This window comes from Chinchilla lanigera, unplaced genomic scaffold, assembly GCF_000276665.1.
Source record: "Chinchilla lanigera isolate Chin_1 unplaced genomic scaffold, ChiLan1.0 scaffold00002, whole genome shotgun sequence".
Lineage (NCBI taxonomy): Eukaryota > Metazoa > Chordata > Mammalia > Rodentia > Chinchillidae > Chinchilla > Chinchilla lanigera.
The window spans coordinates 34,874,859-34,889,801 of NW_004955403.1; the positions used below are offsets into that span (position 1 = coordinate 34,874,859).

General features: G+C 34.3%; 1 protein-coding gene and 1 pseudogene across 1 annotated transcript in view; both read right to left on the reverse strand.

The window, feature by feature from the left end:
* Positions 1-14,943, reverse strand: part of Galntl6 (polypeptide N-acetylgalactosaminyltransferase-like 6) — a 1,020,690-nt gene that overhangs the window by 954,009 nt on the left and 51,738 nt on the right. The window lies entirely within an intron of this gene.
* Positions 1-14,943, reverse strand: part of LOC102019881 — a 33,658-nt pseudogene that overhangs the window by 3,682 nt on the left and 15,033 nt on the right.

Sequence of the window (14,943 nt, forward strand, 5' to 3'; positions counted from 1 at the left end):
TTAATTCTATTCTCTGTCCATCTAGAGTGATTTTGTACATTACTAAAAGGATTGCTTTCCCATGACTATCTGTATTCTAGAATTAATTACTAGTCATAATGGCAGTGATAGTTTCCAGTGACCCTCACCTCATCCACACCTGAGAATGCTCACTTTTTTGACACAGACCTCTGCCTTGCTTTACGTGGGCTGTTTATCAATTTCTCTAGAGTGACACTAAATCAAGTAGCAGCAGAACATGGTAATGTAAATCACAGTCTAATTTAGTTGTCATTGTGTTGTGACACTTGGTTAAAAATGCTTTTTAATTGTGAGTATAAATTATACACGAACAATTCTTAGTGACAGTCTTTATACATCAGATTATTTCACCCAGGGGAAACAGCAAGCGTCATCAACATGAGGCAAGTGTGTGTCTCAAATTTCTTAAGTAGCAATTTAGGGGAGATTATGATGATGATGTCTTCTGGCTTAGTTTCACCCTGAAACTCTCTTGATAGAAAAGAAGGAAGGGGAACAGAGAAAAGGAGATCTATGATTATTTTGAGAGCACGGACTATGCCACGTGGCCCTGAAAATGTAATCTGAGCTTTCCGTGGGTTTGTGTGTAGAAACTAGCAACTCAGTCTTAGGAAGGCACCTTAATGTCAGAAAAGTAAGTGGACTTAGAAAAAGTGGTTTTCCTAAGCAACTATTTGACTTTATAACTACTTAAATATATGAAAATCTATAAATCCTAATCTGTAATTCAGTAAGTTTTTCAGGTAAGTAGACCCAGCCTGACTCGGCATAACAGTCTTTCATATCACATAAACAAAATTCAAAGTTTATGCAGGAGCAGAGCTGTGAGATATTTTCCATTTTCTATCTAATAGATACATGAATGATAGAAAAAAAATTTAAAGTAAATTTATTTTAATCTTCTTTGAAAACACAACAGTATGTGTTCTTAAATATATAGGCACCCCATCAGTATCATATAGTTTACTTAAAAAGCCAAACTGTTCTTTAAAGCTGGGCCTCATCGTTACTATGCTTTACGTTCTTTTTCTCTAAAATCAGGATAGCAATGTCCATTCCATGAAACTGGTTTGAGGATCTAATGAGATACCCTTCATATATAGCATGTAAGCCAGAATACTATAATTGACACTAAATTTGCATATGTCTTTATCAATAATTCCTAACGTGAATACATTTTTGAAACAGTGTGCTTATTCTCTACTCACAGGTAGTTCTCAGATATCTGAAAGGATATCTACTGATACTTGATAGCATCCAGCGCCGACCAAAGAGGAGACTCCTCAAACTCATCTCTAGGTGATACTGTATTTCAGAGATAGCTGATGTATAAACGAGTAGAAAAATATAAAAGAGGACTATTCTCTTGTTTTTCATAGTAACATGGCAAGAAGATATCTAATTTCTGGCAAATTCAAAAGGAGAACACAAGGAAGACTTGTACACATCTAAGATAATGAGAAAAATGTAGAATATCCTGAAAAATAAGGAAAACCAAAAATTGAAAGCTAGACTGGATCTTCTAACAATACTACAACTGTCTTAGTTACTTTTCCTATTCTGAGACAAAATACCTAATACCCAAAGTTAAGGAAGGAAAGGTTTATTTAGCTCACAGTTCGTGGAGGTTTTATTCCGTAATTGACTGGCTCCAAGGCAGCATGGCACATGGCAGAGGGCAGCAGTTCATGGCAGTGGAAAGACAACAAAGCAACAAGAGAAAAAGGGACAAGTAAGCCTCTTTTCCTCCTTTATATTGAATGCAGGATACCAGCCTTAGAGTGGATGTAGCACTCACACTCCAGTCCCAGCACTAGACAATGAACAAGTCACAAATTGATTCAACCATCACTGAAATACCTGCCCCTCTTGATCACATTAGGTTTTGAGGGGACATCCGGACACAAACAATAAGAGTAACTGAGATGACCTAGCAGAGGATGAGCAAAAAATTTTAGCAGATTTATACTGAGTGGTTGACTAAGCCATGATCATCACGTATATCTTGAGCGTCTACTATGACTTGGACTTCTTAGTAGCAGTTATGAAAGATGCACATTCCCTGTATTACATGAGCTCTTGCAGAAGCACTCATGCCAGGAAGAGCCATGATTTACACTCTGTAGGAGCAGCTCATGACAGTAAACATTAGGATGCAGGGTGATAATTTATCATCCAACACTGGATACTAGATTGACAAACACTAATTATAGATCCCTTTTATAGTTAGCTTGTCATAATTTCCTTAAGAGTGTGTCTACCTTTCCCTTGTAGTAAAACAATTAGCCTCTGATTTGTGAGGAAGTATTTAATGGATAACTAATTTACCAACTTCATGAAATTTCCAATTAGATCTGACTAAAGTATAAAACCAAACAAAAACAGTTGTAAAATTTTTATGTTTAATATCAAGTTCTTTTAAAACTAGAATTATATAAGTGTTTGCTTTTTCATTTTATGTAAAAGATGCCCTCAGAAGTGTCACAATTTTTTGCTGGATTATTCTTCAAGGAATGAGGATTAGTTGTAGTATGCAGGCTTCATAGATATATTAGAGGTGATAGTGATTTGAAGTTTGGTCCTAATGATTTCAGAGTCTATTTAGGCACACAGATATATGCTATAGTACAGGAAAACAATGGTCAATGTATGCTGACATAGTTGTGGGAAAGGATACAGCCTCCAACTATGTTGGCCAGGTCTAAAAATCCATATTCATTGGAGGGATCAGAAAAAATGATAAATCCTTGTTCTGTCCACTTAGTAGTACCTGTAAGTATATTCATATTTGATATTCAACAAATATTGATAGAGTAATACAAGTAAACTTTCCTTATTTTTAGAAGTATGAGACAAGATTTTGAAGGAATGAAATATTGCCAATAATGCATGGTATATGAAGTCATGCAAATTTGGTATTCTCAATACTGTAACTTAAATTCTGTTTAGGCGAAAGTATCTCAACATCAGTTACGATCATTTGTAATATATTTGTACCTTGGAATTACCTAAGTGACAGTAACTTTTTGTGTGGTAATGAGCTGCTATCCTGAAGTAACTTCACAGTGGGGGCTTGCTCACCCTAAAGATCAAGGCAGCATTAGAGTTTGAAAGCTACCTGAGGAAATGAATTGAAGTTATTCTTCTTCAATGTCTATACCATAAAACCTCAGTTTCTTCATTTGTGAAATTAGGAAAATAACCTTGTCCATATTAGTTAATTTCTTTTTTGCAGTGATGAACATTGTTAGTTTTTTAGCCTTAGTATCTACTTCTAAAGAGCATGTTTAAGATTATTTTATTATCTAATCCTTTGTGACAAAGCCTCAAACACTGAAATAAGAAATAACATATAGTCATACTCTACATGTAAATTATGCCAGCTGCTAGAAAAGAATTAAGGACTGGAGTCACAAAGGGTCCCAAATCACCACTGACACAGTGTTATTAAATGTAATTAAATACAAACTTTGTTTTTGGTAACTAGGCCCATTCCTTCCTCTGATGTTCTTTTTGTTGCTTAATTTCATATTGTCGTCATTACTACAAAATTCAAACCTTTTTGCAATGTGTTTCGGTAGTGTTATCAGGATATTATATGGCAATATTTTTCTTTATTATTTTCTGTATTTTTTATTTTTTATTTTTTGGTGTTTTCTCTGGTACCAGAAACCGAACTCACGACCTCGCACTTGCCAGGCAGGTGCTTTGCCGCTGAGCTAAATCCCCAGCCCCTTCTTTATTATTTTTGTTCATCCACCGTTATAACTTTGTAGAAGAAGCATATAACTCTTTTCAAAATATAAGTAGAAAAGTAGACATACTTGTCATTTGTCTAGAATTTTAGGAATTAAGACAATAAAAGTCATAATGTTCATATTTATAATTTCAAGTTGTCTGAATATCACAAATATTCTTTGGGATTCATAAGAAATATTTTCAAATTTTCTTCTAGATCTAGTATATGTGAAAGGAAGAGAATCATTTTCTCTAAAAAGTCTTGTTTTTGAGACCCAGAAAATTATGAGGTATGGATGAAGATAAAGATCAGAAACTACAGTGGGCATGTTAACACTCATAAGCAGTATCACTATGTAGGGAGCTGTGATGGAATTGGTACAGGGCAAGTGGAGTAGGAACATAAAGAACTTAGCTGTCTTTTAAAATGATTCTTTGTTTTTATAACTTTTCAAGCAGCAATTGCACATTACTTTTTAAATTAGCTGTAATGTGTGAATACCACATTGTTTCTCTGGTGTGAGAATCTGAAAGTGTAAATAAGAACCGAAATGTATTTTAAAATAGGAAGAAAATGTACAAAAGAGAACAAGATAGAGGGGAGAGGGAAAGGAAAGAAGAGAAAAGAAAAAAACGAGAAAAGAAGGAAAACATGGAAAGAAAGCTTTGTAAATGGGGAGAGGAGGAGGGGTCGAAGGAAGGACAGAAAAGCGGGAAGAAAAACAAGTTATATCATGTAAAGGTACAAATTCTCTATGATAAATGTGATCATTATGTGTGTCTAAAATGTACCAATAAGATCTAATGTAAAAAAAGAAATTAATTCTAAATAAATCAAAGTCTTTCTCCTGGACTTTTCACTGGCATTAACAGTTGGATACTCTATGCTAACTGTCAAAATATTGGAAAGCACTTATGACATTTATTCTTTGACACTGCCAAGTATGGTAGAATGTTTGCAAAACATACTGCATGTGAGCAGTACAAAATGATTTGGTCTTTACATCACACCTGTTCCCTGCAACTGCTCTGTTAAAAACTTTCATGGTGATGACATTCACATTCACCCTTGGCAAAGCAAGTGAGCTTTTCTCCCACTTTGTTAATATTCAATCCTGCAACCATGCCAGAAACAAAATTTACCACTTCTTTCCTATTATGCCTCATTTTTTTCTGTATAAATGTAGATACTCAAATATAGTAGCACCCAAACCAAAATCATTATAATAAAGTGATACCAGAATAATGTCATTCTTCAGTATGGTGGGAATCCAGACATAGTAATTTAGTAATCTGATCTTCCAAAAAATAAATTTCATTCAATAATGTGATTTTCTTGTAGTTTCTATCTAGATTGATTTGGTGTATGTCATCATCTGGATGATAGACCAGAACCTTCTATATTCTTTGCTTTTACTTTTTTCTTGGACTTGGGTAGCTACCATAATGACATAATTTCCTGGAAAATCATAACATAAATCCAAATATGGAAATTGATCATCCTACAAGGTGTATCAGAGACTAAGTCAAAGCTTATTACAACTTTATCAGATGCCACCTAGTGTTTTTAAATTAACTTGGAGATTTCAAATATTTTCTTGACCTGAGATTATTTTACTGCAAAGAAATTGTTAGTGTTTTCTTATCTATAAAAATTTATACCAGCCAGGCATGGTGGCACATGCCTATAACCCCAGCGCTTGAGAGGCTGAGGCAAGAGAATCTCTGCTAGTTCAAGGCAGCCTGAACTACATAATGAGCTCAAGACCACTCTAAACTGAATACCAAGACCCTGTCTCAAAAATCAAACAAACAAATTCATACCATCCATAATATAAAGCAAATTTTATACATTTTTCATGATGTTTTTCAGGTTGTTTCTTAACTGAGTAGCCTTAACTTTAGTACCTTAACAGTACTAAAAGTTAAATATCTGCTAAATTCTAAAAATCTCAAGTGGAATGTCCTTTAAAAGGTAAGGAACATCAAAAAACCTTTCAAGGATGAATCAAGAAAAAATTCTTTGTTTTATATCTGCGACTGCATATTTATATTTTGGCAAAGAATTATACAATAATTCAAAGGCTTGTTAGGGCTGCAGAATAGGACACTGGGATATTTTAATTCAAATAGGCTTTAGGAGTAAAAAGTAAAAAAGAATCCGTGATCATTTTCACAGACACAAGCACCTCTTTGATCAATACTCATTTTGTATTCTGGAGAATATCATTCTCTTGTTTTTGTGTCTATATGGCATCCGTGTTTTTGTGTCTTGCACAGAAAGAACTGACTTTCTATAGAACACTGCGTCAATCCTCTCTTCCCTGCCAAGTTTGAATTTCAGTAGGTCTTGGTTGATTCCCCTGGGACTTACTTGGACTATGCCAACTGGCATTTGTCATGCACCTGCCCTACCTCTGTGCTCGCTCATGGGTTAAAACAGGAAATCAACTCAGTTTCCATTTGCCAAGACTTCCAAGAAAAAGCCAGCTGAGGAGTTGCTCTCTGCTTCTGGTCTTGGTTATGTGAAGATACGGCTTATGAAAACTGCTAAAGCATATCATGAAAAAAATTCCTACCAAACTATCCAAACAAATTTAGAAAAACCACATTTTAGAACTCAAGACATGGAATCTCACTTTAAGTTCTTGAAAGCTTTTAAAATGTACATAACTCAATAATTACATCACATTACTTTTATAATATCTTGACTTTGAAGTTTACTTTTCATGTGAGCATAGATGATTTAAGAACCTGTACTATGAAAGTACAAGCACACAAAAATCTTAAATCTCACTGTTACAGTTCAAGGGGCATAATCATAAAAAATACATTATAATATAATCAGAGAGCATTATATTAAAAATGCAATCTGCAATAGGTATTCCTTTGTTGATTCACTTTGTATTAATTTACAAGATAATTTTGTTAATATTTTTCAAAATTTTAATATGCAATAATTATGCAATGTGTAACTACTCTCTTTATTAGTAAATCTACTTCCCTAGAAATGTATGCCATGTAATTATCTATCACTCGTGAGTATTGACAAAAGCCTGTTTGTGACCGAATAACATGCAGTCATCAGTAAATTTGTCTTTCTTGTTTGGCAATGAGTAAAACCCTTACTAGGAGGAAGAACAAACAGCCTTGGATAAAGCATTATATATTTCTCAGTTTTCAAACGTCCTTTGTTGCACAGTAAGAAATTATGTACAATTCAAGATAAATCAATATCACTAGAGGACAGCTTCTAGGAAAGTGATATTGGAAATAACGTGACTAAAAACAGAGTCAATTCCATTCTCAGTCATCCATAGTTCCTGCCCCAATAATTCAGTTGTTTCTTTGTTCTTTCTTTTAGAATCATCTTCTTTACTATATGATCACAACTGACTTTCACACCCATCTGTCTACAGAAGCCTCTGCAATGAAGTCCTAACAAATGAAGAATCTGGTAACATCACATTTTCATTCTGTCCCTTTTCATCTATCCTTCTCTGCTTCCAAAGTCATCTTTCCAATTTAATTGTCAAATCACATCCCTTCACAACCAAAATTCGTGGTTCTTAGTGGCTATCTCATCAATGTGAACTCTTTGTCCTGTACCATCTCATCCCTAGCTACTAATGTACTTCCATTTTGGCTGATGCTAATTTTGAAAAGTATTCTCCAGTTATGTGCAGATCGACATATGTATTCTCCTAACTACTCTGTACTCCATATCTTCCTTTTCACTGAAAATACTCTGCCTGACAAAATTTTATTCATATCTTTTCTTTCAAGTTAATATAGTGATATTCCTTTGAAAAATTACCCCCACCTTGTTTTCCAAGACAGTTTTGTTTCTCTTTCCCTGTCCCTGTTTCATTTGACATACCTCAGTGAAATATTATCATTTTCTATTGATTATTTACTTATATCTTCCTTCAATAAATTCACTGAGGAAGCCTTAGTCCTTAAGTACTCTTAGTTTCAAGAACCATATTGAAATGGTAAATATATATATATATAGTTGTATATATATAGTTGTATATATATAGTTGTGTGTGTATATATATATATATATATATATATATATATATATATATATACACACACACACACACACACATATATATATATATATACCAAAACTAAATATGGATAAATCTTTAAATGGAAGACATGAAAAATGAAGGTACTATGGGCTTTAAATGAAAAATGAAGGTATTATGGAATTTAGCTCAGGCTCAAAGCACGTGCCTGGCAAGCGCAAGGTTGTGAGTTTGATTCCTGGCACTGGAAGAAAAACAAAAAAACAAACAAATAAACAAAAAGAAAAATGAAGGTACTATTGAAAAACAGGGTAAGTAACTGATGACATTGGACTGGGCAAGGCTATTTTAGGACAGAAATCCAAATGCAAATGCACAAGATACAAAGTAAAGACAGACAAGTGGGGTTGTATCAAAATAAAAATAGTAAAAAGAAACCTACAGAATGGGAGAAAATGTTTGTAAACTATATATCTTTCTTTTTTTGGATTTACATCATCTTTGTTTATTTTTTTAATTTTTAATTTTAAAAGTAAAAGGAGGAAAACATTAACAGACAGACAACCTTTTATAAAATAGCAAAAGAACAGTACAGACAATACAGAATTACAAACAAAGTGGTAGGAAATTAACAATGCTTGTTGAATTACATATCGATATCTTCAAAGTGGTTTCTCATGAAAACAGATAAAGACATGCAATACTGATCAGTCAAGGACTCATTGCAGTAAACTATGTATCTTTTAAAGAGTTAATAGTAAAAATGCATAAGGAACAAAAATACCAGAAGGACAAATTAATGTGATTTCAAAATGTGCAGCGGACCAGGCATGGTGATGCATGCATGTAATCCTAGCACACAGGAGGCTGAGGCAGGAGGAGCATTGCGAGTTCAAGACCAGCCAGGGATGTAAAGTGAGCTCAAAGTGAGCCCAAACTGCACAGTGAGACCCTGTCTCAAAACAAAAAACAGACAAATAACAAATGGGCAGCAAGTCTAAAGAGAAATTCTTAAAAGAAAACATACAAATGTCATATATATGTGTAAGTGTGTGTGTGTGTGTGTGTGTGTGTGTATCTAATCTTAGATAGTTCAACACCACTAATTACCAGAAAGCAAATCAAAACCACAATAAGACACTGCCACGCTTTAGTATGAATGGAATGCTCATTGTCAAAAAGACAAAATATAACATTCTCATATGGATGTGGAAAAAAGAACACTTGTGCACTGTTGGTATGTGGATGTAAATTTATAATGTCATTACAGAAAACAATATGGGGATCCCTAAAAAATGATAGTCCTATAGTATATTCCATGAATTTCATTATTGAGTATATAGTCAAAATAATTGACATTAGTAAGCCAAAGGCAGGAGACCACTGCAGTAGCATGTTTGTTGCAGCACTATGCACAATAGCCAAAAGATCAAAATATCTTATTAACATGTGAATGGATATAGAAAGTGTGGTACATGTACACCATGAAATACTACTCAATAAAATAAAACTACACTGAAATCCCATCACTGACAGAATATCAACAGAAATAGAAACCACTATGTTAAGTGAAAGAAGTAAGGCATAAGAAAAAAAGTATCACATGATTTCATTTACATATAGAGTCTCAAATTTTGGTGCCATGCAAGTTGAGAGTACAATGGTGGTTACAAGAGGCTGGAAAGATTCAGAGGACAAAGGTACAAGGAAAAGTGAATCAGTGGTACTAAGTTCACATATACCTGTGTGATTCTCTAGTGTGTAACTGCACAGTAACTATAGATCCTTATATTTAGCTATTTAGAGGTGTGTTTTTATTAAAATATTTGAGGATTATGCAGCAAAAAAAATTAGTGCACATTTTAAGAACTAGAAGAATTTTAAATAATTTCTCCAAAGGGAGATAATAGATATTTGAGGAGATATATTTAGACTGATTTAACATTACACAATGTGTGTAAATATGAGATCATCACATGATAGCTTGTGCAGTTCTATGCAGCAATTTAAAGCAAAATTAATTTAAAGTTTTAAAAATCTTCATCAACGTTGTAATCTCTGGATTGCAGATCTCATGTTGGTCCCCACACTCATACAGAGAAATTCTCAAATTTTATTTTATTTCTTAACCAGATAACTAAGTTAAGTAATTCTTGCACTAAACTAAACTGAATAATTTTCTAAATTTTATTGATTTAAAAGCGTGTAGCTGCCTTTTATCATTAACAATTTTTTCTAGCTATTGCTAATGACCCTGAAGGTTCTTTGTTGGTTTAACTGCATGTTTCTGTGTGTGTGTATCCTCAAATTGTTTTTATCTCTGCTTTTGAGAAGCAGAAAAAGACCTAGGTCAGAAGGCTATGCCTAGCAATGTTATGGACAACAGGAGGGAAAAGGGAGTATAGCTTCTCACACTTATTGCGTGAAGCAGGCAAATCATAGACATAAATGAAGCAGAGTGAGTCATAGAGCAACAAGGAGCAGCAGGCATGCCGCTGAGGTGAAAAGGGTTTGCCTCCCATCAGGGTTTACAACATAGTTTACTAAAGTACAAGACAATTTTGACAAAGCACATCTAGAGTTAAACTCAATCTGTATGACTAACAGCATTTAAGAAAAGACCTGAAAATTAAAACAAAAAAATTGTATTGCCAATTAGTCTTAAAGTCAATGTTACAGGTTATCTGTAGAAGCTCTTTTGAAAACAGACTAATTATCTGAATTATGATGATTGGGTAAGTGTCTCTCAAAGGTGCATGTTTCAGAACCTTGGTGCCCTGTGGTGGCACTCCTGGGACCCGGTGGAACCTTGAGAAGGAGCTGCTAAGCTACTGGGGATGAGTTTTCAAAGGGGACTGTGGGACGGCAGCTTCTTCCTTTTCCCTGGCTTTGTGGTATATGAAGTGAGCAGTTTGCTGTGCCTCACAGTCCTGTCACAGGCTCCAATAATGAGGCTAGTGGGTCATGACCTGAAAACTCCACAAGTAAGCCAAAGTAATTCTTTTCCCTTTAAAAGCCTATTTTCTCAATTATTTTATTACAGTGATGGCAAGCTGACTAATACACAGCTTATTCGCTACCTCCTCTCCCTTCTACATATTACTCTTTATTATGTCTAGTCTGATTAATATTCATGAAAATGGAAAAATATTGGGAAATAGCAATAATAGGGAACTGCAGTCAAAATTCCACATTCAGAGAATCTGAATTTATGAGTATAATATATTTAGTTATTGAATTTGGTCAGAGCACTCAAGTATATTCAACATATTGCCACATAGAAAAAGGAAAAAACGTAAATTGAAAAAATAAAGGAAAGAACAGATGGTGTCAAGAGAGCTAGGGAGTAGATCAAAAGATATTAGGGCAGGAATTTCTCAAAGGTCAGATTGATATTGTTAGAGATTTGTTTTGCAGGGGAAAAAGCAATTACTGAAAACATTTACATGTATTACTTTTCTTCACACATGGTCCACTTGCAATGTGATTATATACATATATAATATTTTAAAAACCAAATATTTTCACTTTATTTAGTTTCCTTATAACTATTCATTTCCACAGAGAAAACATAAAGATTTTGTGGTTGCTGATTTTTTGTTTTTGCTTCAGAAAAGGAGAAATTGGAAGGGAAGAGACCACTACTTAGCTATTGAAACTCTTGGCCTTTTTAACAAGGAAGAAACCAGTATAAAAAGAGACCCTGTCCATAGAGGAAATGTATTTTTTTAAGTGTCTTAAGCATACGTTTACTGTTTGTACTCTTCAATTCACAGCTTATAAAATTTTTTCTATATGTAGTTTTTTTTTTTTTCCTCCAAGAAAAGTGATGAATTTCTGCCCATATAAAACTCTGCCAGGGTCATCATCACAGTGGTCCAACATGGCACAAAGCCTAAGAATAACAATGTATCCCTTCAAGACTAACTTCCATCTTCTTCCTCTTCTAGTCCAAAATAAACTTCCTGCTTCCTTTTTGGGCCAACAACCCCCAAATCCTCTCAAGATAGGACACTTTGCCTGCTCATATTAATTCCACTACTAGTCTAACCTTAAAAAGTTGTTCCCCATCTCCCTCCTCTGAGGGTCCTTGCAATCTCCTGCAACCCTCCTGCACCAGCAATAAAGGACTGCTTTTTTCTCCATCAGTGTCTCTCAGTAACACCAAAACCTTACAAAAAGAACTACACAGGAAAATGGAAAGAGAATAATTTTCATCCATTTTCAGGAAGGAATTTGAGGGGGATTTACAGGGGAAGGATCTGGAGTCTTGACTTCTCTTAGACTCTCTCTTCAGGGTGTGTGTGTGTGTGCACTTTGAACCAGTCACAATTTCATCTACATTTAAGAATGATTCCTGTATTAAACGTTCTTTGCTAATTCTCCTACATGATTTTGAAAATTAGACATTATCTGACATTCAGACCAGTTTTTCAATCTCACATAACAAAAGCATGGTCAGTCTTGCTTCTTGAATTTAATTTATCTTTCTACAGTCTTTCTTACTGCTGGCATCTGTCCAAGTTCAACTTAATTTTTAATTCACAATTTTCAGTGCAGCAATTTTACCAATCTTACTCTGAACAGTACAATTCCCATTGACTTCCTTTTCCTGAATTTACAGAGTTTGTTAGGTAAAAAAAGTATATAAAAACATTGCCTTCAGTTACTTGGACTCACTGTCTATTAAATAATTTTCAAGATCAACTGTAAGAACGTCACATACTGAATTTATAAGCTGTACCTCAATGTTTGCTAATCTGACTGGCCCTAGAAAGCACTCAATTTGTAATATCTTTTAAATTTGACTTATCAAATTTTTTGACTTTTTAGTAAAGGATTTTATTAATATGGAAATAATGTCTTTTAAATTTAATTTATTAAATTATTTGATGTATTACTAAAGGATTTTATTCATATGGAAATGAGGAATAGATACCCCTTACCAGGATCCACAGTATGACTAATTTCCTTTACTCTTAGCATTTTTAATTCATTTAAAAGAAACAAGATTTCTCATTTTAAATGATCTGAATATGAATTCTACAATAAGAAAATGTCTTCCTTTTGCTTGTAATGATTGCCTGACTCAGCTCTTCGGAGATGGTGTCAGTAAGATTAGAGCATTGAGTTTCCTATCCTCATAAGCTGGTTCTTTTCCAGAAAGAGCTCTGCCATGTCACAAAGAACAGGTCTCTTCACTTGGAAAGTTTCGGACTTGAGGAAGGAAGGAAGCTGATGAGCAAGGAAAATAGGTTGTTTACAGTTGTCAAAAACTCTAAAGGAACCTGATTAGGAGTTATTTATGTGCTTGGTTTGAGTCATTTAATGCACAAGCAGAACTTTTTGATTATTCATATTGCTTACTTGAGAGAGAAAAAAATGGAGAACAAGTGCTTACCACTTAGACCTTAAAGTCCATTGTAACAAGTCTGTTCATTTTGACAAAGGCACCTTGAACTATTGACAGTTTCTCCATTTTAAGTAACAAATGTGACTATTATTTTCTCTGTGCTGTGGGAGGCAGAGAATTTCCTCTACAGTGTATTAGTTATTTCTTATGCTAACCTTGCATTTCTCTTCATTGAGTTCTGTAAACAACCTGTGCTGTAGGGACTGACCTTTCGTTTCTACTTTGCCCTTTGAAATTCTACTTTTAATGGAACTCTTTTCTCACCTAATATTTTGTCATCTTTTGAGTCTTGTTATTTTGTGCCTCTTTCAGCATAATTCTGATTTTTAGCACATGATGGTGCTCAGTGTTCCAGTTAATTGGATTATCTACCCTTTATGTGACCTATTCTCCAATCTCTTATGTTAATTAACACTCCTTCCTCCCAATCATTTCTCAGCATATAACCATCCAGAGGGGAGACTATAAGGAAGCACAATCAACTGATTCCTTGGGTATAAAGGCATCAGCCTGATAATCCTTTTCAGCCACTCACCACCTCCCTCATGACTATTTCAGAGGAAAACAAACAAAAATCTATGGTTTAGGTTATATTATAGTAGTCCTGGGAGACAGACTTCCAGTTGGCAGATGATTCTTTACAGAAAGTAGCCTTGTTTTAGTGCTGTAATAAACATCTTATAGCAACAAGGCTAGAAGAAAGCAATGCCCCAAAACCTCAAGCAATCCAGGGAAATGTTAACAAGCACTCCTCGATCTGAAGCAAACTTTCTTTTTTATGATTTTAGTTTTCAACACACAGAATCAACAATTTGAGGCTAGTTTTGAAACTCCCCTCAAATGTTACAGATTTACTTCTACAATAGCAAGTTTTAAATAAATGGCTTACCTTATGGCTAGATCTCAGTAACATTTGCTACTATAATGTGGGAAAAATACAAAGGAGATTTTAATATTTCTATATTATTATGGCTGAAATACAAAGTGTCCTCCACAGTCTCAAGTACTGAAGGGTTGATTCTTTTAAGCAGCAATGTTAGGAGGTAAGGGCTAGATTGGATTGTGAGTGTTAACCTTATTAATGGGTGAATCATTAATGAATCAATATCTAAATGGGGTATGAGCAAGGGCAGTCCAGTGGAGAAAGGGGGTCCCTGGGACCTTGTCCTTGAAGGCCACACCTCAACTCTCCCCTTTCTTATCTTTGTCTCTCTGCTTCTTAGCTGTTGTGAGGTGAACAGCTTTTTATCAGACACCTTTCCACTATTGTTTTGCCACAGCCCTACAAAATGACCATAAACTAAAACCTCTCAATCAGAAATAAACATTTCCTTTATTACATTGCTATCCTCAAGTCTTTTGTCATAGCAATAAAACAGTGATTTACACAAAGATGGAATGGCATGTGCCAGACAAAAAAATAAAGTATTATTCTGATAATAATATACTATTGCTTCTTAAGCTGAAATTGCAGGTAAAGCTGATTAAGCTCCATTCTGTACTGATACCGGCTGAAAGAGGTAAGATTAGCTTTAACCTTCCTAGAAAACCCTCAGAATGCAACCAGACATTAAGGCAGATACAGTGATTTCTTTACACTGCCCAGTCAGTATGTGGGTTCTGTAATAAGAATAATGTATTAACATTTGTATCCTAGTGGAATTTAGATGTTGAATTATTTACTGAGTAATTTGATGAATTGTCTAATTACATCTAAGTGTACTATCATAATAA